The 25417-nt window shown below is 45.9% G+C and overlaps 1 protein-coding gene across 1 annotated transcript in view; it reads right to left on the reverse strand.

Moving 5' to 3' along the window:
* LOC119374523 (5-hydroxytryptamine receptor 1-like) overlaps positions 1-23174 on the reverse strand; it is a 183551-nt gene extending 160377 nt beyond the window's left edge. Inside the window, exon 1 of the mRNA XM_037644658.2 lies at positions 22660-23174. The gene's annotated coding sequence lies outside the window, so the exon portion shown is untranslated. The remainder of the gene's footprint in view (positions 1-22659) is intronic.
* Between the last annotated feature and the right edge of the window lie 2243 nt (positions 23175-25417).

Consider the following 25417-nt stretch of genomic DNA (forward strand, 5'->3'; position numbering starts at 1 on the left):
TTTTTGCGGCATATGACTCGTGAGGAGTCATACGTCAATCATGAGACTATTCCAATATAACTAAGAAAGGTGTTGCAGGGCCCCTTTAAAGTACATGCGTTGTCTCCCTCTTGAGGGGAATCGGCTCCTCAGGACAATTTATAAATAAAGTTCATTGACTGACTGACTGACTGTTCGCAACTCTGAGTAACGCTGCTGTGGACAGCAGTTCACGGCAGTAAATCGGTTCGTCTCGTCCACCCGTCCGTCGGCATCCGACCGTCCATTCCGCCACGCGGACGACGACCGTTGCCGTCATGAACGACTTGAACAGTCTTTCCCGTCTCCCAGCCCTTTGTGCAAATTTAAACTGGGAATAAAACTGAATAAGCTTATTTCTATACCGCCTCCACATGGATTTCAACTCATTGGTGGAGTGGTGTTGACGTAACAGTCGGAGTGCTAACCAAGGCACCATCGCGCCAAATATTTTCCACGGTATAATCATTAGAAGTGACGAAATGGCGCATGTGGAGGAACTTTATGATGCTGTGAACATCAGAGGGTCGTAATCAACGACAGCGCGACGTACAGTACAAATAAAACTAACGTCCACTGATAGTCACAGCCACGCGATGATTGCACAGTGATAGCCCTGTGTCAGTTAGCCATCGAGCAGTTGCATAAAGCTGTCCGCTGGTGGAGTGCATAGCAATCTGAATCATCTACACAATTTTGTTCTAGGCGCAGCTCAATTAGCAAAATTCAACTGCGCTCCTTTGATTTTGTCGCCAGCATTTTTATGCCGACTCAACGAATAACTCTTATGTCCATCCGTCCCTTTGTCCCGTGAGACAAATCGATATGAATAAATAAATGTGTCAAAACAAACAAATTTTCATAGCAGTGACGGGTTTCAGAAGATGAGTGTGGCGTCTTTTTTCAGAAAGAGCAAAATGCAGAAACCGAAGCTGGGGGGAGTTTCACGGGAGCGTAAAACGAGCCTAATTATTTTTAACTTCTACAACAGTTCGAAGCCAAATAGGGCAATTCCCGATTGTAACGTGAACTCAAAACGGAAGTCTCTAATAAAAAATGAGCCGAATCTTGCATCTGTTTTAATCAAACAGAGCCACCTTCATTAAACAAGCGCTGCGCCAACAATCGTGACCAAAACGTCTGGAGTGGAATTCGCGCCTCGAAAGTGAAGCCAAGAATCCGCCGGCTTACCAGTGGCAAGATAAAACGTTAGCCTGTAGTGAAAAAAAAAAAAGCAGAGTTTTCGTCACACGCCCTAACAATTTAATGGAGGTGACTTGTTGGGACAGATAGTGTCCGACGTGTGACTGTGTCACAAGTTCCCCTAAGAAGCTCCAAATTCTTCGGAAATTTTTCTTGAGATCGAGTAATCAATAGTCATCTCGATGCAACACTGATTGTTGGCGGGCCAGTTGGTATTTACTGAGCGTGAAAGAGCGCGCCGAGATGGGACAGAAAACGAAAAGAAGCACACATACACAACGCTGACTTACAACTGAGTTTATTATCACTAGACGAGCAATAAATAGGAAAACATATGTGACATCACAGCAGCAGCAAAGCGAAACGCCTCCACTATCAGGTTTTTCACCGGTACACTTGCACTCAACCTTCGAGGAAACAGATTTATTTCTGCGAAAGGTTAACGCACGGAGAGCTGACACATTCTTGATTTCTTTCATGAATCTCGAAGGCTTCCCGAAGTTCTCGTTTCAGCCTACCCACATACCGGCCTGTCACTCTGCACTCTTCGAATGAAGGTCGGCATGCGCAGTCTGCAACATGCGCGGCAATAGTGCTCGCGATAGAATTTCGGACTTCGCACGCGTGTTCACATAGGCGATCATTTAGGCATCGCCACGTCTGTCCTACGTACGAGCGTGCACAAGACAACGGAATCTCGTACACCACCCCTCGCGCGTACACGTAACAAACGGCTTCGCATGCTTCTTGGTGCGGAGTTTTCGGCCCCCAATAAATTAAGTAGCCTACGCCGACAGGCATAGGCGTGCGCAAGGTTCCCCGTCAGGGGGGGGGGGGCGAAGGTTCATTGCAGCGCCCCGCACCCCTTGTAAGTCAATGTACGAGGCAGACTTTGCGCCCCCCTCCCCATCTTAGGTGACTGGGGGGGGGGTCAATGTATGGGGCAGATTTTGCGCCCCCCTCATAGGTTATTAGTGGTTATTATAGGTTATTACACATCTTCAAGACGAAAGCCATCTACTTGCGTTTTCTTCGCAGGCATGTAAGGCAGTCGCGTGGGTAAATCCATCGTAGCGCAGTGGAGTTTCACAGCCGCCTATTTTCCAGCGTGGAAAAGGCACGACTAAAATAATCTAGGTAAAACCTCGAGCTAAGCGCTACGCGCCGTAGTCGGGCGGCGTCCGGCTTTAACGCAGTCCTAGCCTCGGGTGCATCGGCGCGCTGTGATCCGGCGTGGGCAGAAAGGCGCCGAGCGAACGTCGTCGCAAGCTTCGCGGTGTTAACGACGCCGCCTGAGCTCACCTGACGCCAGCTGGTGTCGAAAATCCCTAGGAAACTTGGTGCTCGTGGTTAGGGCTTTGCACAACAGCGCTATATGGTTTCGAAGCTTCCGAAACGTTCGCTGGTAAGTGAGAAACAGTGTAAGTCCTGCAGCGTAACACGTTCGCTATTGCGTACGGGTCGATTGAGCTAGGGTTCGGTCATCAGTTTTGTGCAGAAGGAAAATAAGGTGTACGAGATTTTGGGCCGCAGTGAACACTTCTTTTTATCTCTGGAAGGTGAAGGCGCTGGCGTTGGCAGCTATCGACCTCCAGGGCCTACCGCGGCGCCCCAGCTCTCACAAGCAGCGCCAGAGCGTTAGAAGTAGGCGTCGACCAGGGGAGGCGTAATTTAGACTGATACTGAAACTCTCGTGATGCTACATACGAACTTATTGATACCAAGCGATTAGGAACACAACCTAAAATGAATTCACTGTGAACTTCAAGTGGATCAACGTACACTATGTGAATCAAGCGTGAAAACTTACATTAAAGTGAACGCAGAGTGAATGAAGTGAGTTAAAGGGCAATCAGTAGTGAACCAAGGGGCTTATGTGTGAATAAAGGGTGAATGAAGTGAATCAAGTGAATTGAGCGTGATCCAAGCATTATTCAAGTGACTGCGGTGTGAATAAAGTGCGAATAACTAGTGAACCAAGTGAATGAACTGTGAATCAATACTGAATAAAAATAACAAGTTTGAATCAACGTACGTTACAGTTGACTAGGAGTGATTCAAGTGAATTAGGAGTGCCTCGCCTGTGTCCACATTGTCTTTAGCTAAAAGGACCCGGTGAGTCTTCATGTGCAGATGCAGTTTTTCCCCGAATCTTTCAGTTCTTCTCACAATTCCAGTTCAGATGTAAAACGTACGCAGGTGTTGCAACCTGGTGCTGGCAACCGCGCGATAACCTCTTTCGTTTGCTTCTACCGTGTCGGTCTTCATTGTGCGCTTATACATGTGACTCAACTACCACTAACACTGCCCAGTAGCGCTGCGCGTGGGCAGCACTCCGGAGCATGGCGCGGCAGGTTTTGCAGGTGATCCCGCTGTGGTCCATTCAAGAGGCTGTTTTCTCTCTAGGCCCGCGTCAGTGGTTGCCCAACGCTAATGCGGCGAGCCGTCCTAATCACCGGTCGTGAACGGTGCAACAAATGAATGTGCTTTGCATACGCGCCGTGTTGAGACACTGACACGTCAACAACCGGTGTGCTCGTGGCACAGTTCAGTGACCCGGCGAAATTTTGGGAAGCTGGGCGACCGCTAATGTCACGCGAAATAATTGGACATTGTGTGCTGAGCTTGGAGCGAGGTTGGTTCATCGCAGCAGAACGACACTCGCAGACAGTGTTTGTCATACGTGTGTGTGAGCGAGAGCTTTTTGCTTCGCTGTTGCTCGCAGCACCGGTCGTTGGCGTTGAATATTTACTGCACAAAAGATTCCGTGCGTTGATCGAGTCTTCCAATAGGACTTTAGGTTGAAATGAACTCTCGCATGTACTGGAAGGGTAAACCTTTAATTTAGGTCTTTTGCAGGTAGCGCTGTCAAGCAAGCAAGACACTACAATAATGAACTTGTGCATTCGTGTCGTTCAACTTGTAATGCCTTTTATTACGTGCGCCGCGGATATGATGCATCGCTTGTTGGCTAGCCAAACGGACCGTTCAGGATCTTACATCTTAAAGTGCTCGACTCGCGACCAGCTTGTCGTAAGGAGAAGCCATACGCAAGTAAGACCGGGCGAACCATGATGTTGATCGGAATTTTGGTGAAGGTTCGCTACCTTAACCTGGCGGATGGGCGGGGACGGAAACAAAGGGTGAACACACCACGAGAACATTTCACTTGGTCAAGATCGGTGACCAGTGAAGCTGACCTGCGCGAAACCTCCTTTGGGGGTCGTGTAAGTGATGCGTAAACGTATAGTTTCGTTACACCGGAGCTCCTCAGATTTTCGTTTGTCCGTGTCGTGTGAACAGAAGCTGTCGTCCTCATAGGCGCAATAACTGGGACGGCACGCGGTCTTTTCGTCCACTTCTTGATCTTCTGCATCTCTCCCAGAGTACGTGCGCCGATTTGTCCGGCGTGGGATGCAATAACTCGAATAGGCGAGAGAAAGAGTACAGAGAGAGAGAGAGAGAACGAAAGAGAGGAATAGAGAGAAAGAAAGGGAAGGGTGAGAGAAAATAATAAAGAGAGGAAGAGATGGAAAGAATCAGATGCAAAAAGAGATAGAAAAAAAACAGAGAAAAAGACAGAATAGAAAGCGAGATAGAGAATCAAAGGAAGATTAAGAAATACAACAGAGAGAGAGAGGGAATGAGATAGAAAGAAAGAGGAAGCGAGAAATTCCCGGAAAGAGAAAGAAATAGATAAAGAGAGAGGAATAAGTAAATAGAAATAAAGACAGGAAAAAAGACAGGAAAAAAGTAAAAAAGAGAAAATGAAAGGAGGAAAGAGAGAGAGAACCGAAGAGAAGCAATGAACCACTGCCTAGCTACGCACTTCCTTTTCAGGCTTGACACCTCTAGTGCGAAGCTGCCTAGATTTTTTTCATTTAGCTTCCTTTGAATTGAGACGATAATTAAGTGGACGAGCTTCTCGGAATACGGGATTAGAGGTTGCCACATTGCATTGCGGTGAGAAAAGGTGTCACTTACGCGCGAAAAAAATTCAGGTGACTGCATTTTTTTTTACTGCACGGTAGATTCGTCGCACTGCCCGATTAGGGCTGTTAGAAAGCGTGGAATTCCTTATTTCTGAAATTTTGCATTTCGATCTTCCTTTGGTGGCTGTTGCGTAAAGCATTCTTGAATGTGTGTGTAGTTCTGCCAGTTTCTCTTTCAATGAGCGGTACGGCAGTATGCATTAACGTGCGTGGAGAATCACTGACCCTGCTTAAACAGTGCCGCAGAAAACATATTTTGCACATTGTGAAATGGTTCGTCGCGTAAGTTTATTCCGAAGCATCCAGGTCTCTCCTGAGAAGACAAAAAGACTGCCCTAAGAGCTGCAAAAAATATATTTCATTTCTTGGTAAACTGCAGAGCGCGAGATTAGCTACGGGATAAAGAAAAAGCGACCACGCCCTGTCGGGCAAAGAGCATCGGCGTGCTCCTCGCCCAGCGCTCTCCTCGCGCCATCTCGCTGGTAATGAAGAAACGCCTATAGGCGCCTGCCGTCCCTGAGTGCCGGCCAGCGGTAAAGGGTGTGTATATAACGCTCGCCGTTAGCTGCGTGGAGGATCTGCGTTCCGTGGCGTAGTGGCTAGCGCTACGCGCTGCCGAGCGAGAGGTCCCTGGTTCGATTGTGGCGCTTCGGAGCGTTTTTCTGAATTATTTTTCTTTGGGGCTTTTATATATACATACATACGTATACATATACGGTGCATGACGGCGGCGACGGGGACGGACAAAAACCAGCCTAGACTGTCCATATAGTTGCTATCGCAATAAAACTTTCCCTACATATATACATTGCATAGCCAGCATCTGCAAGCGCACAGCCCATCGTAACCCCAAAGAGGAATATATGTAGGAACGTTTTCACAATAAACATAGTGGCGACTTAGCTCCTGACCGGCGCTACTTGTGTGCTCTTATATATCCCGTACGAATTTGCACTCTGCACTTTCCCATTATGAACGATCTCACCCCGCAAGGAATTCTCTTATATTTCCTTTCAATGTGCTTCGTAGTTATGAATATGTTTCGCCTCGGTTTACCTTGTAATCTATTTATTCAATTTCGGGATATCTTGGGATACATGCTCTCTGGTTCTGCTTCTACGCTGCGATATTAGTGAGCCGCAGCGCTAAGCTGAGCTGTATATGCATAGGGGCTTATACAGAGCCAAACACTTAGCGAGATGTATGCAGAGCTTACCGTATTATTTAATGTCGAGCACCTGATGTGGCGCACTGTTTGCACATTGGATTGTTTTATTGCAGACACGGGCTAGTACCGTGGCAGATAGATCGCGGGACAAATGGGTTATCCTTTAAGCTGCGGATTTACCTTGATGCCATAAATGCGCTGCTGTACCGAGATATAAGCACATGTGTACTTACACATGGCTAATAGAGCGTGCACCATTCGCGTTAAAGTGTGTCCGTATTACGCAGGAACGGTATATTGCCGAGAGCTTGACACAATGTGAAACAAAACGTCATTGAAGCAAATCTCATATAATTGATATTTTAGCCGAGTAAGGGGCAACGGAAATTGAGGATGTTTACATATTTAGTGGCATCGAAACATGTGTGGCAGTTGGACCAAATTCATGATTTCAACGTGCGCCGCGACGGAATATTGACAACAAAGAGGGCAGATAGCCCTTAAGCGTTTTGCATATCTTATGACGTGTAAAAAACGAAAGAAATCGTCATTGAAGGTGACTGTTATTGATAACATCATGATGCTAATTATTATGTAAGAGAAGAGAAGTAGCTGGAGCCATACCTAGGCACCAACCTCTCCTTAGACACATTTAATAATTAATAACAAGGGACATGGAAGTGCTGCAATTAATCAGTTTAAATTCGTAAATTGTACTCTGAAAACTCCAATGTCGTTAGTGTCACCATCATAGGTTTATTAATGAAAGAGAAAGTCAAGGTCATAGATTCACTTTTAAATTAGGCGCCCGAATTTCCGCGCCTGACGTCACGGAAATTTCGAAGTGTACTTTCGGTATTTTCGCGACACTCGATTAACGAAATTTCCTGAAACTTGGTCTGTTAAGTCCTTGGCCCCTTGAGAGGACAATGTACTTCATTTTTACCGATGAGGAACTACGCAGGACCTAGTGAACGCCTGCTAAATCTATGACGTCACAGAATTTGGAGCGGAAATTTACAGGTGACGTCGCCACCCGCATTTTCTTATTGCGCATTTTCTCGCTTACCAAGCGTCTTCTCGCGGCAAGCTTGGTGATTATGGTACTGGGAAAGAGTAATTTACTAATACAAGAAAAAACGTTTTTCTCTTCAGTGTCCCTGTATTTTAGAGGCTGAGATAACGCCGAATACATCATAATTAAAAAAAAATAACTCGATAAAAAGCCTAATCTTCCTGAATAGTGGTGCTTTATGCAGGAGTTTCCGCGATGTGCACTTCGTCGGGTCGATACGTGACAGTAGCACGTAAAAGATTCTTATGCACTGAACACTCTTGCCTTTTCAACAAATCGTACAGTATACCAGGGGGAGCCAGAAATTACATGCACTGGCAAACCATTAGTTTCTTGTTTGGGTTAAGATAAGACTTAATAGCAGAGATAAGAAGTAACTAGGAACTTTCAGGTTAAGTATTCTACAGCTTATTTTATGCAGGCATATTTTACTCGGTCACGATCTCCGTATTTCTTTTAAAAACAAAATGGCCAATCAAAACGCACAAAAAAAAGGTGTAAGCTCCTAGATGAAATCTATAGTTTGCACAGGAGGGCTGTCAGTAAAAGTGAAGTTCACATAATTGGTAGCACTCACTTAGGAGTGCGTGCGGCCTCAAGTTTAAAAGTGCCGAAATTACCTGCCAGCGTAGATGCTCCCGCAGTTAATGACGTATGACCAATATGCCCACAGGGAGGGCTCGAAAGGTAATCGCGCGTGACCTCAGTGTTTTTTTTTTACTTATATATTTCTCTGCGAGTAATAGCCCCAGTTTGCCATCATGCGCGGTAGTTCAAACAGGGCAGAATATACATCGAACTCATTAGGAGGAACTTCCGGAAGATGCTCCTGGCTAATCGTCTCCCGAAGCGAAGAAAAGAAACAATTTAAAAACGTTCAACGATCAAGGATGTGCTAAAACACGAAAAGCACTTTTCTAAATGGTTCAGTGTAATTTCTGCTGACACACCACACCCGCGCTAGGCAATCAAGCCGGAGGGGGGGGGGGGCGGAGAAAAAGAAAATTTTGCATTTTTTTACCTGCCACTGAGCTTTCAACGAGTGAGCCAGTAGACTGCTGCGTTAATTAGTTCCCCTGTTTTTCGAATACTGTCGGCGCCAAAGTACAGGCATGTCTGTATGAATTATGTTGCTTCTTTACTTCTGAGAATGTTTTACACGCAGAACATGTTTGATTTGTATGCGTGACTGCTTTCAGTATCCTGAGCAGATAAGAGTTAATGTGCTAATTTTGGACGCTCTTGAAAGGGAGTTCAGAGATAAATCTCACATTCTGTTATCTCGACGAAACTTGTTGCAGGATCCACAGCTGTCAAGTAGCTTCGCGGCACCACTGCTTCAGTAATCTCGAAAGCAGACAAGAAAGGCAATTACCAACGCTTGTAAATGTTGGCGCTTGAAGTGGGGAGGGGGGGGGGGTACTTGGGTATTTCTGTCAGTTTCTCACATAATTTACCAAGTATATTTACTATGCCTTCGAAAGAAGCCGTAGAAAGATGTGTTCTCCTTGGGAAATAGCATGCGAGTGACGGCACATATAATTAGTTTTTAAAGCGGACGCCTAGGGCGTTAACATGAATATAACAAAAAAATATTCTAAGCTGTGAGCCATCTTGTTGTATAGTCGCGTGAAGTAGTTGCAGTTGACGGGAAGCGGAAGCAATTATCGTGAACGAAGAAGGGGAATGGATCAAGTGTTCGTTTTCTTTGTTATAGACACAGCCTAATGAAACCAGTGGACAATGAAGCCATGGAGGGCGCTGGATAACATTCGCATATTTACATGCAATCATAAATACCCGATAATATGTACCGGGGTACGACCGCCGGCGTAGGTCAATTGGTACAGCGTTGGACGCGTTATCTAAAGCTTGTGGGTTCGGTGCCTGCCGACGGCAAGTTCTCCTGTCGTCCACTTTAATTTCCATATTGAGTTTCGCTGGAGGTGCGCTCTTCAGCCTTGATTGCGTAGATGCTGGCGTCAGAGGCAGCGATCGTGATTTCATTGCTTGAGTTTCACGCGACCGTGTATGCACACGCATGAAACTGAGTGCACCGTGACGTACGCACAGTTGCGCCAGCCGGCGGATGGCGAACTTTTTGACATAATTGTAGCAAGGAGGTTAAAAAAAATTGTAGCTGTTAAAGTGACACCGAACAGTGTGGACGTGGCGATCCTCCGACGAGGGAAGTTAAATTTATCGTTTTATCCGGGTAACGATAGAAACGTCGTCGTAGACACGCGAAGTGAGTCTAGCTGCTGCATTCTGTGTAGTTTCGCCGGAAGCCATACATGATACGAGGAATCGAAAATGAATGAGGGTAACCAGGCCTTTAAGTTTAAGCCCTGAAATGGGCGTGTTGGTTGTAGTTTTTTCGCCAGGAAGAAGCGACTGGATGGCAGTCGCTATAAGGTAGGCTGTCATGCTTACACGTGAAGAAAACAATCAAACAGACAGCAAGGAATAGCTTCAGAACGAAAAAAAAGTCACAGTTTCGCCGCAAGGGTGAAGCAATGAATTCGATAGCAAGAAAAGCGGCCGTGATAGACGCGCTGCTACGCTGCAGAAACATCTACCCCCCGGCAGCAACTACCTCGCGAGCAGACAGCGGAAGCGCAAGGTTCTCCCTGCTCAAATATTAGAAGAAGCGAGCGAGCTGCCCGACGACTTTTAAATGCGCCCGTTGCGCTCCTCGCGCCATCTCGCTTAGCGGTAAAGGGTGTGTACATAACGCTCGCCGTTAGCTACATGAAGGATCTGCTCTTTGTGGCGTAGTGGTTAGCGCCACGCGCTGCGGAGCGAGAGGTCGCTGGTTCGATTCCGCGCCGTGGAAGCATTTTTTCTGAAATATTTTTCTTTGGGACTTTTATATATATATATATACATATATATATATATATATATATATATATATATATATATATATATATATATATAAACACACATACATATACGGTGCATGACGACGGCGAAGGCGATGACAAAAACCAGCCGAGACTGTCCATATAATTCCTATCGCAATAAAAAAAAATCCGTCGCTTAAGAGAAACGAAGGTGAGAGGACGACGCGTGGCTGGGGCTGGGAAATTTTCTGTTCAGGCAGAAAGCTTCAATCCTGCAATCACATATGACCACCACAAATGAGGCTAACGGAAGCGATAAAGATGTCATGCTCGCAGTGTTGTGACAGTAAAGGCTCCAATGCAGGAAAAGTGTGGCTTAGCAAAACGTGTCTGTTACGCGAGCTGGTTCATGAGCTGAGAAGGTAAAAATCACCGCCCAAGCATTCCGTAAGTACGGTCAAACCAGAGAAGCCCGGTTTTTATCACTGTGTTAGTACCGACATTTCACTAAACGTGTTCTCAATTATTGTTTACGTCTGTCCAAAAATTTTAATTGGTACTTGTTAACCATGTGCTCCCTTTCATTTTTAGTGAACAAGTGGTGAGTAGTGCGCTTTGCCCAGTTCCTGCAGCACGCACGTTTTTGTCCGCGGATGACTTCTTCATTTCTACAGGACCAGTGGTGACTACTGGGGCTTGCCCAATTTCTCTGGCACATGCGCTGCAAGGAATTTTTGTGCACGCAGGACGGGCGAATTTTTGTTTCCTATAGCGATATACAGCCTCGTCGTTAAATACGCCGTCTTCTTTCTTTAGCGCTACGTTTTTTCTCCCTTGTCAAGTGATGCAGCAACTCGCCCAACAGTACAATCAACTACGCGAGAGATAAGCTGAAGGAGTATTCTCGAGAGGCAAACGTACGAAAATGTTCCCAAAGGTTGAAGACCTTGAAGGAAATGATGTGTTATGTTCGATCGTTACGCAGCAATAATTTCCGCCCGAAATGTAGGCTTTAGGCTTTCGCGTATTCGCAGTTATGCAAGGCTTTTCGTTCAATGGACATCCCGAATTTTTCAAAAAAAAAATTAAAAAGTTCACGCTGTGCTTCACCTTTGAGAAGGCCTCTTTACAGCGTATGAAAGTCGGATGAATAGCACGTCATACACCGCTTCGTCATTAATCAAACTTCGCTTTATGGACTCCCATATAGCCTAATGGAAGGTACATTCAACAAACGCACTTTGTACTAGTCGAACCTTAGTGAAAAGTTAATTTTTGTTCACTTGGCATTACCAAACTTTTTGTTATTACCATCAGGGAACAAAGCGTCCGGAAAGGCGTCACATCAATCATTTCGCTTTCAAGAAGAAGCTCGATGGAGAAGCTTGAAGCCGCGTTATGCAGTGCCTCCAGTATGTCGTCATCGTTCAAAGCCGCTCATTGTTGAGCAATCATGTCATTGGCGATTTTCCCGAGGAGCTATCATTTTTACGCCTGCCTTAGCGTGCGTTAGTTGATGAAAGCCCCAGCACTCTATGTGACCGTTGTTTTCCTTTATTCAGGGAACGTTGACACAACGGGCCGCGACCGCCATGCGACCAGAAATCTTAACAATACCGAGCAGACCAAGCTCACACAAATATATCCGTGTCCTTTGGAGGTATCAGGCGAAAACGTACACGCGGGTTCAGTATGCTTAATGAGGCGCGTCAGCATTGTAGTCGTTAGCGACGACCACGGCATATATACGACTGGCTTTGCTGTGGCTATTAATCATGAGTGCAAGAAACGAAGGGCCTTTCGGCGTTCGCCACTAATACGCTCGAATCACTGGAACGTGCAATGATGCGATTGTGATGTGCAGGTTGCTTGTGCGATGGCTTTTTCAAAATTTATTCAGTATTTTCTGTAAAAGTTGCCGCTGATCAGCACGCCAAACGATGACAGCGTTGATGTTTCGTACTGCAGTGTACGTTATTTTTCTCGTACCGATCAAGGTCGTGCGAAAGAAGTGATAACCGCGACTGTACCATATCCTCATTAAGAGGGCTAGTGAGAGCGCTTTCTTGCAGTTAAAAAACGAATCCTTACGCACTGCCCGGAGTTTACAGATACCTCCGCCTGAAAGACTACTTCTGATTCGCTATCTGTATGAGTCCCTGTGGTCTCGTAAAAGCTGTGCACGTTTTATTGTGCATATTGTCTACAAAATAAGTAAAAAGCAGAGTTGCGTAAGAATGAAGTACTTTCCCTTGCATAATGCTCACACACCGAGAGGGCGGCTGTTAGGTCAGGTGCTGTCACGCATAGCCTATGCCAACAATTCTAAAGCCAACAGATGCGGCGTGACTGGACCGTGTTGAGAGACGATTTGTCACGGGGGATGGTAATAGTACGGCCGTATTCGTCGACACGTCGTCCATCACTCGGCGTGGATAAAACAGAAGGGATACAGATGAAGATGACACCGAAAACGATCAAGAAGGGCAAAAGATATCAAGCCCACGTATTCATAGAAGAAAAAAGAAGAATAACAACACGGAGCGAAAGCACCAAACAGTAATGCGACGTGAGCGCACGAGCAGGGAATTATAGTCTGCGAAGCAAAAGTCACGTATCCGGCAGGGTCACAGACACGTTTTCAATTTCATTTAACCTCGCGCTTTCTGTCGTTTGGTTAAGGACGATGTTCATCGTGGCCTCTATCTTTATTGATGATTACAGGGCGGTTCCTTCGCTGCACTGAACATTATACAGTGCTGCACTCCCCGGTTGTTTAAAAGGTAACCGAACGGCAAAAATTCCGCGGAAATACATTGATGTCGCGCACCTCGCTTCCTGGAACACGCCCAGCCCCGGATGGGGCGTGGTGGGTAGTGAGGCAAAGCTACGTGACCAGGAGGATCGACGGGTTGGGCGGCTAATGACCCGGCGGCCATCAGAACACTTTAGCGGAACGTGTGTTTTATAGGGAGTAGAAGTAGGATCTTCCTGTTGATCAGAAAGGCACGAAAAAGGATGAAGCGAGAGCAGGGCCCTCGAAACAGCATCAGAATGTAGTGGCGGTAACGTACTCTCCTCACATTTGGGTCCCTTCAAACAGAGAGGCTGAAAAACGTGCCTAGTTTTTTTTTGTTTTTTTTTCGTGTTGGTTCCCGCTAAACGAAAAAGCAACCATGGCTCACAAATGCGATCTCTCTAACGAAAGAGATGACTTCCTCGTTACAATTAAACTAAAACGAGCGTAATTAAAAGTGGTTGTTCGGGTTTCCCCGTCGCTGCGCAAAATATTGCGTACAAATAGTTCCCCATGTCGCGCTGATGAGCTTTCATGCCTGGTGTTCGTTAATTGAACCAAACGAAGGCTGTGATGTAGACACTGGTCACGCAGGAGCAGGTCACTTTGATCTTACGTTGCTGTAACTTATTTTACCGATAACCCACCCCCGCCGCCCTTTTTTTAAACGATCTATTGGAATTATCACGCAATCGTATGGCGTGCGGTCGTATTTACCAAGCTTGTTATATGTTATATCCGGATTTTTACAATGTTGCGCCCGACTTTCTGTTCGCGAACAAAGTTACCTTCAATCACTTTTAACGCATGATGCTAGTAACGCGGCACAATGTCCACTGAAAGCAAGAATCTGCGAGAGCTCAAGGATTTCCCGGCCAAATTCAGTTCTCAGTGAAGACCGTCTACGTTTACCACCACCACTGTCACGTTATGGGTGCTTCGTTTTCGAGTTAGAAGTTCGGTATAGAGGCATGTGTTCTTTAATTATACATTTTGAAAGGACTTGTGATTCTTGGCCATCACCACACGCATCGATGTTGATGCAAATAATTGCACCTTGTAGCACATACAGGTAAATGCTTCGCTTAATGTTGTATTCCTTGTCTTAAGTAATGGTGTTCTGCCCCGTGTACTTTGATTGAAGCGCACGTTAAACAACTGCGGGTGGTCAAAATTAATCCGGCGTCTGCTACTGCGGCGTATCGCATATTAGTATCGAATTTTCGGCTCGTAATATTACAGAGAAAAAAGTCAAAAGAGGTGCTCAGTTTACAAAGACAACAGAAGTGTTGGAAATGTCAGGTGCGCACAGATTAAGGCAACAATTTGCAACTTACTGGTGCATAGCTTTCTAGGAGCAAATAGCAGGTTAGCCAAGGACGCTATAGGGTCACTGACTACGAGAAACTGTCATAAATAGCTAAAGTGGTTGCTTGGGCGAGTTGGTACGACATAAGTATGTCGTGCCAACTCACGCCATAAGTATGTCGTGACATACTTATGACATAAGTATGTCATCAGTATGTCATAAATATTTCAAAACTAGTATGGAAGGACGGTGCAGCCATGCAGGGTTAAGCAATCTTCGCCTCGAGAAAAGGTTTCCATCCAAGTAGATACGTGGCCGCAAAATATCGGTAGCTGTTGGTCATTTTGCAGGCACTCATTTGGTCGTTTCGAAGACAACGCTGACGCTGACTACACTGAGGACTAGTTTCGAAAACTGGTGACAAATCACTGAGTACTCGAACGTCAGTTACGAATGTAATGAGGGAGGGACTAAGCTAAACATACAAACCCCCCGAAAGAGGGGATGCGTGCAACCTTAAATGCAGAGATTCCGAAAATATGCAGTGCTTGCAAATTTTCACAATACACTACTTTTATTTTATGACTATATTTATGATGTTCGGCCACATTTCATGAATACATAAAAAAACCGCCAAGGCGCTACGTAGAAAGCCAACAGCTTTCCAAGAGGAGCACCCATAAGCCATGGGACACACCTTGTCACTTGAGCAGCTATGTTTTACGCCACGAAGGAGAAACGTGCGACGACAGTTGGAAAATAAACCTGCCACCGGTGCTCTGGCCGGACGATTCTTGGAATGCTTTAAGCGCGAAACACGAACCCTCTTCTAGCGGTTGGCCGTTGGTTATAGAGTCGTGTCTGACTACGTGAGCAACAATGAAGGGCCACAAGGCTTCGCTATCGAGGCGCAAATCATTCATCGTCACCAACGCCTCAGAGGCCACGCCTCTGGGACGACGCGGGCAAAGAACTCGAAAAACGTGAGAATGTGTTCGGGATGGCTGTGCCTTCACTCATCGCCCCAACTGAAGAAAACAAAGGACTTTTTGTCTCTCAAGCATCACTGCCTTAGTTGTCACTTCCTTTAAAACCTAAGGTGTCCGCTGTCTCCCTGTACGAACAGGCAAAGGTAATCCTAATAATGCCTCTATACGATAGAGCGCGTGACCGATGACATTGTCGGGTTGTGCAAATGGCGATGACGTCGCAGCCACGCCCATCTGGCCAGCGACCACATACGCGTTGGGAGTTCTGCAATTGGGGAAATGGGGAATCCGCAAATAGTGCATCACTGTACACGGCTATGAGAGCCACCTAGAAGAAACGATGAGTACTTTCTAGCGAGGCTTGTCACTAGCACCTAATACTCCTGGGAAAATTATGTAGTTCTTTTGAAGGCTAAACTGAAAAAATCTTTCTTCTTGCTTATCCATTATCAACTGATGATTACGCAAGATATTTCAAGGAAATGAAATATTTTATTTGCGTAGCTTTGTACAAACTAGTATTTACTAACGTGTACTGAGAGCCATTCGAGCATCGTACCTGAGCCTCTTTGTTATGACAGTTAGAGCAGGATTTGTAAATGAAAAGGCCGATGTTTGCGTACTCGCATTGTCAATTAAGTTGCGTTGAGTAATAACAATAATTGGGGTGTTTACGTGCCAAAACCACGATATGATTATCAGAGACGCCGTAGTGGAGGGCTCTGGAAATGTCCACCAAGTGGAGCTCTTTAAGTTGCACCTAAATCGAACTAAACACACGGTCCTGTGGCATTTCGTCTGTATCGAAATGCGGCCGCCGCAGCCGACATTGCATCCTGCGACATACGGGTCAGTCAAGCACCATAACAGCTAGACCACCAAGGCTGACAACTGTGAACTGATTCAGAACTTCTTTTGCGCGAAGTAATGTTTTAAGAGCGTGGCGCAGTTGCTGCGGCGACAATGCAGTCAAATGAAGAACCAGGGTGCGTCACTCGGAACGAGTGTAGAATGCGCGAACAAACCGAAGTACGACCCGCACAATGTATTGCGCGCTGCCAAGTCTTCTCCTGAGAACGCTCTAATGTCAAGCGCTCTAACTCATACGTCATATATTTCTTCAATACCTAAATGTTTGTTTCACGAGCTATCTGTAGCGAGTGTGCCGAGAACGAATGAAACACGAATCGAAGCGTTCCCGAACCGAATAGAATTAAATTGAATATCGAATGCTTTTAGAACACTGAACACTCGGTGTTGCACTAAATATAGAGCAGTGTTGAAATCCAAGTATTAATAAATCCAGCAATAAAACCGTAATTAGAGAATCAGGGACAAAAAAGCAGGCTGCTCTTTTTAAAGGGTGCGAACGACGTATAATCGCCTGCATCGCTTCACGAGTGCACACCTCTCAACAGCAAATCAGCCGTTGTGCGTGGTATTTAGAGTTAGCCAGGATCCGCGTTAAGCGCACGTGCGCGCGGTTGAACTTGTTTCGTCTAAAAAGTCTCGTTACTTTCTTCAAGAGTTATCCAGTATCTTTAATTGCGATAACAACTATGTAGGCCACATCCCAAGAAAAATATTTGCTCTCATCGATGTCTCCGTGAAGTTCTGTATAAAGTCCAAGTGTGACAAGATTTGTCGCGCCCTGTGAACAGTATAAGCTCTGTGATCAAGGAAAAGCATTTCGCTGTGATGGAAGGATGATATTTGCGAATGTAGTCGTAGGCAAGAGGGTATGACCAGAGGTGTGTGCGGCCGTAGCCGCGGGGCAGGCAAACACTCCCTGTAGAAGCGTGGCGCAGGTGAAGCGTACGCCTCTAATCAGCCCGCTGGAGCGGCGGGGCCGTGTGCGCAGTGATGGTCATAACAGGCGGCACGCGCACCCCACCCTTGCAAGCAATCAACCGCATTTCAAAAGATTGATCGAGCCGAGAAGTACATCGCTTCGTGTGCCGCCTTCGGGAGCCAGCTCGCGTTCTCTCAGAGAATCGAGATGAGATGCGGTGCGCTTGCACAATCCTGTTGAAGCCGTTCATCGTGTTGGCGTTGTGAAAGCCAGTGTTTGCGATCGTCGAGCGAGATGTGTTTGCGGTTCCCTCTGTGCGCATGGCAGCATGGGCGTTAGTCTAATTAGAAAACAAATATTTGCGGTAATATATCGCGCCGTTAAAAGCCTGAGCTTTAGTTTGTTTAGTTGTATAGTGCATTGCTATCACAATCAGTGGTTCGCTTTTAGGCTAATATGGCGACTTGTTTTCACGTTCTCGATCGTATTGTCAACACATGTCGCTAAATGTATCCATCGTGCAGACAACCTAACGCGCCGCCGCGTTTCATGTTTGGGCAGCCCGGATGAAGTTCACTATAGATGGGCAGGTGGCTCATCTGAGTTCTCCTGTGGTAATTGGGTGGATGTTCGTAGCAGTGAGCACGAAAACGCCGAGGAAGAACTTTGATCCAAAGATAGTTTTGTTATTGCTATATTTTAACTAGAACGCAGCACGTACTATTTGAGGGCCGGTGTTGCACAATGTTAGCCACCTGAACACCGGCATAGCCTTTGAACCAGCAAAATCTTCATGGCCCCTGATGAGGGTATAACACGTGAGGGGCGCCGCAGTAACGCGCCACAGGCCTGGCTCTTTCACTAGCGCTTAGGTCTTCGCTTCATATCCTTTCCAGGTGGTTCCTTTCGCACCAAGTTCTTCTTCCACGAGCTGGCACATTTCTTGTCGACGTAGCTCAGGTCAGGCAGCTCGAGAAGCCCGTTCATAACAAAATAAATATACATATATCGCATGATGTAAAACCGGAGAAAAATAAAGAGTCGGTGAAAACTCGCACTGGATACCCATGCCGAGATATTACGCACTAACAAACAATACTAATCGCATTAGCTTAACCGGGAGCGTGAGTAACTCCAAACTCCGTACGCTAAATTCTTGCATCTCCCAAAATGTTAGGCAATCGCAAGCAACGTGCATTGTTACGTATGTTCGCGCTCGCGTACTGAGAATCACCGGCAGAATACAGCTGAAGCACGCAATAAGATGCCATTCGGCGTTTTCTTGAAATCGCACGTATAAGTATACATTGAACTCAGTCATTTATAAACACTTGCTTTCACTAAACTACGAGAGTGTGTAGTAAAGCACCAGTTTAATATGTGCACCGAAAACAATTCAAGTCGCCTCAGTCTGCTACATCTACTGTACGACGCGAAATAGGAAATTAAAGCAGCTTTACCCGTCTATGTCAGCGTAGCCGAGGTTCGCTCACCATTCTTCAATCTTCGCCCAGTTCCGAAGCATTTAGCGCAACTGACACCGAATATAGTGATAAGAATCACAGAAACCACCGGGACGCTTTGTGGGTAGGTTTGAACGGTTCGAAGCATAGTTCATTATGGGAGTTTAAAGGGACACTAAAGAGAAACAATGAATTGGTTTAGATTGATAAAGTGTGCTTCGAGAACTCTTGTATAGTTTATTTCACCACCGTAGGTTTATTATTAGAGGAGAAAACCAAGTTCAAAGTTCCATTTTTAAGTTTCGCGCCGAACTTTGTAATTCGTGATGTAAAAGACTTCAAAGAGCATTTAACGTCTTTTCGCGCCACTGGGTCGACAAAATTTCTACAAACTCGTTATGTCAAGGCTCTGGCCCCCTCATAGGACAATGTACTTCGATTTAACCGATTAGCAACTACGTAGGCCCAAGCAGGCGCCGTCAAAAATATGTGACGTCACGGCAAATGGTGCGAGAATTCTAAGGTGGCGTCGCCACCTGCATTTTCTTTTTGCGTGTTTTCTCGCTTATTAAGCGTCTTCTTGCAGCAATCGGGGTGTTTTTGGTATCGCGGAAGACTACTTTACTAATGCGAGAAAAATCGTTTTGCTCTTTAGTGTCCCTTTAATGTGCCAAAACAATGTTATGATCGCGAGGCACATCATAACAGGGGACTCTAATTGTGACAACTGACCCGCCGTGGTGGCTTAGTGCTTAAGGTGTTGCGTAGAGCTCGGCGGCACGGAACCGATTCTTGGCCACTGTGGCCGCATTTCGGTGAGGGGGAAATGCAAGGAACACTTACGTGCTTAGATTAGGCGCAGGGAATCGTGTGAGCGGTAGTGTACGCGTTTGTAAGCTTAGGCCAACGGCTTGGATTGCCCTGTCTTTTCTATATTTTACAGTAACAATCACAAAGTGTTTGGCCAATGCTAGATGTCTGCTCTCAAAGCACACTGATTTATTATGCCAAACAAAAAATACGAGCTAGCGCTCGACAGAGTTGGGCATATGTCATGAATATCTGCTTGACCGCATTGCCCTCTTCCGGTCGAGATAATCGGCAGTATGCTTTGCTTTCAAGAAGTGAAGTCATCTGTACACAAACCGTGCTTCACGTTTGATTGCGCTATTGGAACTGGAATATTCTATTTCAGCTAGTAGTAGGACGACTATTCATCAGGGACGCCAACGTAATTGTCTCTTGAGTTGAGCCACGAGGCGCGCGATTTCTTCCTGGTCTGCATCCACTTTTGTTCCTTGCAGAGGGAGTGTTTACGAACACATTGATGGCAACTATATCAGAAAGTCATCTCCTGCTCGTATTGGGTACCTTGGCTTAGAGGCAATTTCCGTCCACAAATTCCCGAGTTTCGCCACCATTGGCGCTATTATTTCGGTAGACTTTCAATCACATGGAACAGACCCATTGCGCTACTGATAATTTAACAATTATGCGAAGTGCGTTAGAAAATTGTATGAAAGATTCTTCGTGAAATTAATTATCTTCACGGAGCGGCCCCACCGCGAAAACTCCACTATGCTATCCGTGAGTAAGTGAACTGTCTTAGAGGCATCCGCACATTTATCAAACAAGCAATTGCCGGAAGCCTTCTGACGGCGTTGATTATCATTTAAATTCAACAGCTGTCTCATGCATCCACATTGCTCAACGTGAGAAATAGGACGATTTTGTCTACGGCCGTTAGTAACAGGGTTTGATAAACGAAGTTTTGAAGATCAGCTGCCCTTTCCTGGAGCATGTGCACTCTCTTCGCTTACCAAACTAGCCTTCCTGACCTTTCCTGGAAAACTTGTTTTTACTGTGGAAAGTTTCGAGTGAAACTGACAGCCTGGTGAGCGCAATTCCAGTGGTGCTCTATCACGTGCACTGAAAAGGCGAAAATGAAAAATGCTGCAGGATAGTTACGTAAAGGTTTGCAGCAGAACAAAGCGAGGCGTCGTCTACCTCGTCACCGTGACGCAGCAACAGTATTTGTTGGTTTGTTCTTGTGCCTTCGTGCTCACGCCATACAGAATTTAAACAACGCCCCACGCATAAAACGGAACAGTCTGCAGAATTAGCCGTAAGCAGCAGGTGCATGTTTAGAATTTTTTTTTTCGCGCAGGCGGTGGGGGGTGTTTAGCCGCCCTATATGTATATTTGTGCGTATGTTTGTATGTGTGCGCGTATATACACAAATGCAAAATTAAACATTCCGTGGAGGGGTTACCCCCCCTCCCCTCCACCACCACCCCCTAGCACGCCAGTGGTAGGCGCGCACTTGGTATCGAAAGAGCTGCGTAATTAGGATCAAGCATATTTTTAGGATATCTTTTTATGACACATCTCCAAATATGTCGTTGCAAAATAGCATTTCTTACCGATTTATGTAAAGTGGATTTATTCGCTCGTGTATCTCTTGGAAAATTAAGCGACAGCCTTCATTTAAATGAGAAATTAGGCTAACACTGAAAGATAGAGAAGAGAAAAAAAAAACCATAGGAAAGGCAGTGATGTTAACCGAGGCGGGTACTTTGTTTGCTACCCTACATTTTTAGAGAAGGAGGGAGAGGAGAAGATCGATAGGAAGAAGGAAACGTAAATATAATAGTCAGTCCGGCAACGTTCGCAGAACATTTCTGTTATGTCAGAGCGTTAGTGCTGCGCAGTCAAGGTTTAAAAGCCGCAGTAAGGCTTTCCCTTGGGCGCTAGAACTGTGCCGCTCGTGCTACCTTGCAAAGCACATTGCTTGGAAACGAAAGATGTCCACTGGCATAGACCGTGCTCTGTGGTCTCTTCACGCAGGCAGAAAATAGCGCACGGCGGTGTATCCATTCTTCAATAAATGACGTGCCATCAGACGACTTTTCAGTAGTAACTGCCACAATGTGTGTGAATCGGTGCTAGTCCTTCATCCATTGGTTCTGTTTAGATTAAGTACATTCGGTGCCGTCATGTGAGTTGAAAAAGGGGTACAAAGCCCCGATCATCCACCTTTGCACAAAATTACACTCCAGTTATATCATAATGTCTATTATGAACAATAAAGGTTGCGGATAACGACAAGCTGCAGTGGTAATAATAATGTATTTTCGCATTACATGAGGATCCGTGAAACATTGTGTAATAAATGAGTACACCTCAGGCACGCGTTTTCCTCCGAGGGAGACGTATTATAATGCACGACAAACGCTGTAGCTCTACTTCCTTTCTTAGGAGAAATGAGCCACACATGGTCTGTATGCGGTGTACATACAATTAAGAATGAAAGGATCGCATCCTCGGAAATCTAAGAAAAAAGACAAAGTAGGATAATAAAAAAGATTGCGACTTATTATGTTCGGTTCAGAAGCAGCTGCGCGAAATGCCGCAATGTGTATCTTTTCGTAATCTATGAAGTAATCTTAGAGTGATCGAAGCTGCACAGAGACGTGTAGCTGACGATGAACGTTTTTTTTTTGTCTGCGACTCTACCAAAAGAAGATAAATTACTTTGTAACTGTTATTCAGGAGAAAAAATTGTACGCACGAATATCGTTAATTTTACGGACACGTACCATTTCCTCCTTATCAATCTGTTCTGTGGGAATGCTTTTTACGAAGACCTAACTGTCAGAGCCGCTTGCATTTGTTATCAGCGATAAACCTTTACGGGCGTTTCATGCGCGATAAGCATGACTTTCTTGTAGGAAGGCTAAAAATTATATATAGTCGATCATTTTTTCAGCTCTACACGATAAGCTTTATTTTTATATGGACAACTATAGTCTTGGGGGGATTGAGAACTTGAAGAAGAAGCGTCCTTATGAGCATGCCTACCATTCACGACATTTTAAAACTGTGGTTCATAGAACTCCACTTTAACATAGTTCTGCATTGTGCATAAAGCAGCTCAATGTTTATGTCAAAGTTTCAAACTGTGAAAAAGAGGGTCATGAACAATTATTCAAGGAACGAGTACTCACCGAAGAAAATGCCTGCTGAATGCCAGAAGCCACCGATGTTACTCCCAGTTAGAAATACTAACTAGTCAAAACTAAACTTCAAACTGTCATATGCACGGTCCATAACGTCGCGCGTCGCCGCGAGTCCCGAAAAAGGGCGGGAACGCTAACTTCAGCGAGCACTTCCACTAAAAAAAGAAATGAAGAAAACCCGGTACGAGTTCCACTCGGAGAGCAAACGGCGTGACCGCGAAGCGTTTATCGTCCAGAACTTTTTTTTCCCGCGGGTGTCACCCATTCAGGAAACACCCAACAGCCGAGAGCATCGTTTTTCCCCCGAGTTGTCCGGCGTAGTTTCACAACTCGTTTCGCGCACGGAACGAAGCTAAACAAACACCGCAGAAGGAGTCGTTGCAGCGCGCGCACGCTTGTCACACTCTGAAACACAACGTGGTCTTCGTGCGATCGATTGGGGGCAAGCGGGGCTGAGTCGGGTGGCTTCGCTTGGGGTGCGCGCGCGGCGTCTGAAGCCCGGGATCGGCGGACAGGCCCGAGTCTTCTCGGCCGGGGTGCGTCGACGGCGTGCATTGTAGGTGGCGCTGTGGGAGAGGAGGGAGAATGGAAGACGACCAACGGGATGTTGAGAGTGAACGACCGAGAGAGACTGTGCTCAGCAGAGGCCGTGGTGAAGAGAGGGCAGCCCACTTAAGTCGTTCTCTCCTTTTTTGTCCAGCGCGCTTTTATTGGTCCAGGGACAGAAGAACGAGAGCAAAGAGAGACGACTGCCCCGAATTTGTCAGTGGTGTCACACGTGCCGCTGGGCTGCTGGATTCTCGCGTGGCTGGCCCCGACGTGCTGCCGATACATTGGCGGGAATTGGTAGCAGCGCATGGACGTAGTTTACGCGCGGCCGTGAACAACAATGTGCCTGCCTCCGTCAGCTTATTGCCTCGGCACGCAGAGAAAGTCCGAGTCTTATAAACATCGTCTTCAGAGGGAATATCGCTGGACAACTTGGGGCGTTGCACAAGCCTCGGAGACACGAGCACCAACTGTAGTAGAGACGCATAAAACTGTTTCTGCCCAGACTACATTTGAAATTTCGCATTGTCATCCACGTGTTGCACTATCTTCAAGCGTTACGTGTCTGTGTAAGAAGAGAACGCTCTGAAGAAGTACTTAGAGGGGAAGCAATGACGAATGCAGGCTACCTCTTCAAAATGGGACTGTACACAAAATCTTTGATTTTATCATGGTTGGAGTTTCATTGGAAACCCGTATAAAAACCCAATGAACAGATAGATTCACCACTCTGTCTGCGTCTCGGTCCACTCCTTTGTTATCGCGCTGTCAGTTAGTAACAAAGTTTTATAAGAAGCCTATTAGCTGACTGTACGTTGTGATTTGCGTAGTTAATTTATGGAAAAATTATTGCGAAAAGAAGAAATGTCGCTACAAAAATACATTTGTAATAATTTTTTTTCTTAATTTAATTAGTCCTTCCACTCATATTTAATATTTTTAAAGATTCAGTTTTTTAATGACATAGTTACCGACAGCCATCGTCATCAACACCATACTCAACCTACTTATTGGTTTGTCATCTCATTTTGTTTACTTCCATGAAGGTTTTCGTACACAATGCGCAAAAAAGTGTTTTGTCAAACGCAGAAGGAAAAGTAGGCTGATATTCATGCCCAGCTATGCTGTGGTTGAAGGTTCTGCGCGTTACTGCAAACGCGAGGCCACAGTGCATGTACAGTGCGGTCTACTGTTAAAGGGAACACTCCAATTAGCACCTCTCATTTTGCTGGCCCTCGAACAGCAAGTGGACAGGAAAACATTGGTCATGCACTGCACGAGTCTGTCAAAAAAGAGGCAGAACTGTCCACCACCAGTAGTTTTATGCAAATCTAAGCCACTATGTTTTTGCAAGAGAGCAGAATCCAATCATGTCCTGCACGCAAGTGTTCCCTTCAACAGTGGACCCGTCTGTATGTCGAAGGCATTTGTTCAGAGTAAAGACTACGCTTTTGTCACGCAATTGTAGCTTACGCCAAATAATAATGAATGAAAACAACTTTTCGTAGGTCCAGCAGGACGCGACGACGTCGCGCACCCGGCTTAGTCCCACGTCGCGGCAGACAGGCTCAACCTATCCGCCACCCCGCGTGCCCGCCGGACGGCCGTGAGTTTAGGGTCGAAGTTGGAACTTGTTAGGAGTGCTTGCCACTCCTAGGTTGCGACGCTCGGAGTAGAATCTTGGCATTCGACCATGATGTGTCGTAGCGGGCGGTTTCGTCGCACGCCCAAATAATAAAACAAAGCAAACGCTAGGCTCAACCGACAAAAAACACTGTTTAAGAATATGTTGTCATCTCCTTGTACGACGGTAGATCACTCAGCCTTTGTGTAAGAGAAGCAATACTTAGTAGTAGGAATTAATGAGCAATAATGCGTCTTTTTTCACTCAACGTTGGCGGCCTCCTTTGTCCCGATAGGTAGTCATTAGCTTTTGCTCCTTTCCCGGCATGGTAGTCTAGATTGCACTGTACCTTCAGCTTCAGCACAATGGCTCCAGGCCGTTCACGCAGAGCGGCGTGCATGGCCTCCTACGATACTCCGCCGTCCTGTTCTGCTCCTAAGCGAAATAAAATGTCTTGATTACATCTGCAAAGCTGCTTATTGTTGGCATTTCCACTGTAACGAATTTAATATTTTCACTCCCTTATCAGCGTTGGTCGTAGGTACCCCTATACTTTCAGCGCTCCTGTTTGCG

Source organism: Rhipicephalus sanguineus, chromosome 11 (genome assembly GCF_013339695.2).
Source record: "Rhipicephalus sanguineus isolate Rsan-2018 chromosome 11, BIME_Rsan_1.4, whole genome shotgun sequence".
Taxonomy (NCBI): Eukaryota; Metazoa; Arthropoda; class Arachnida; order Ixodida; family Ixodidae; genus Rhipicephalus; species Rhipicephalus sanguineus.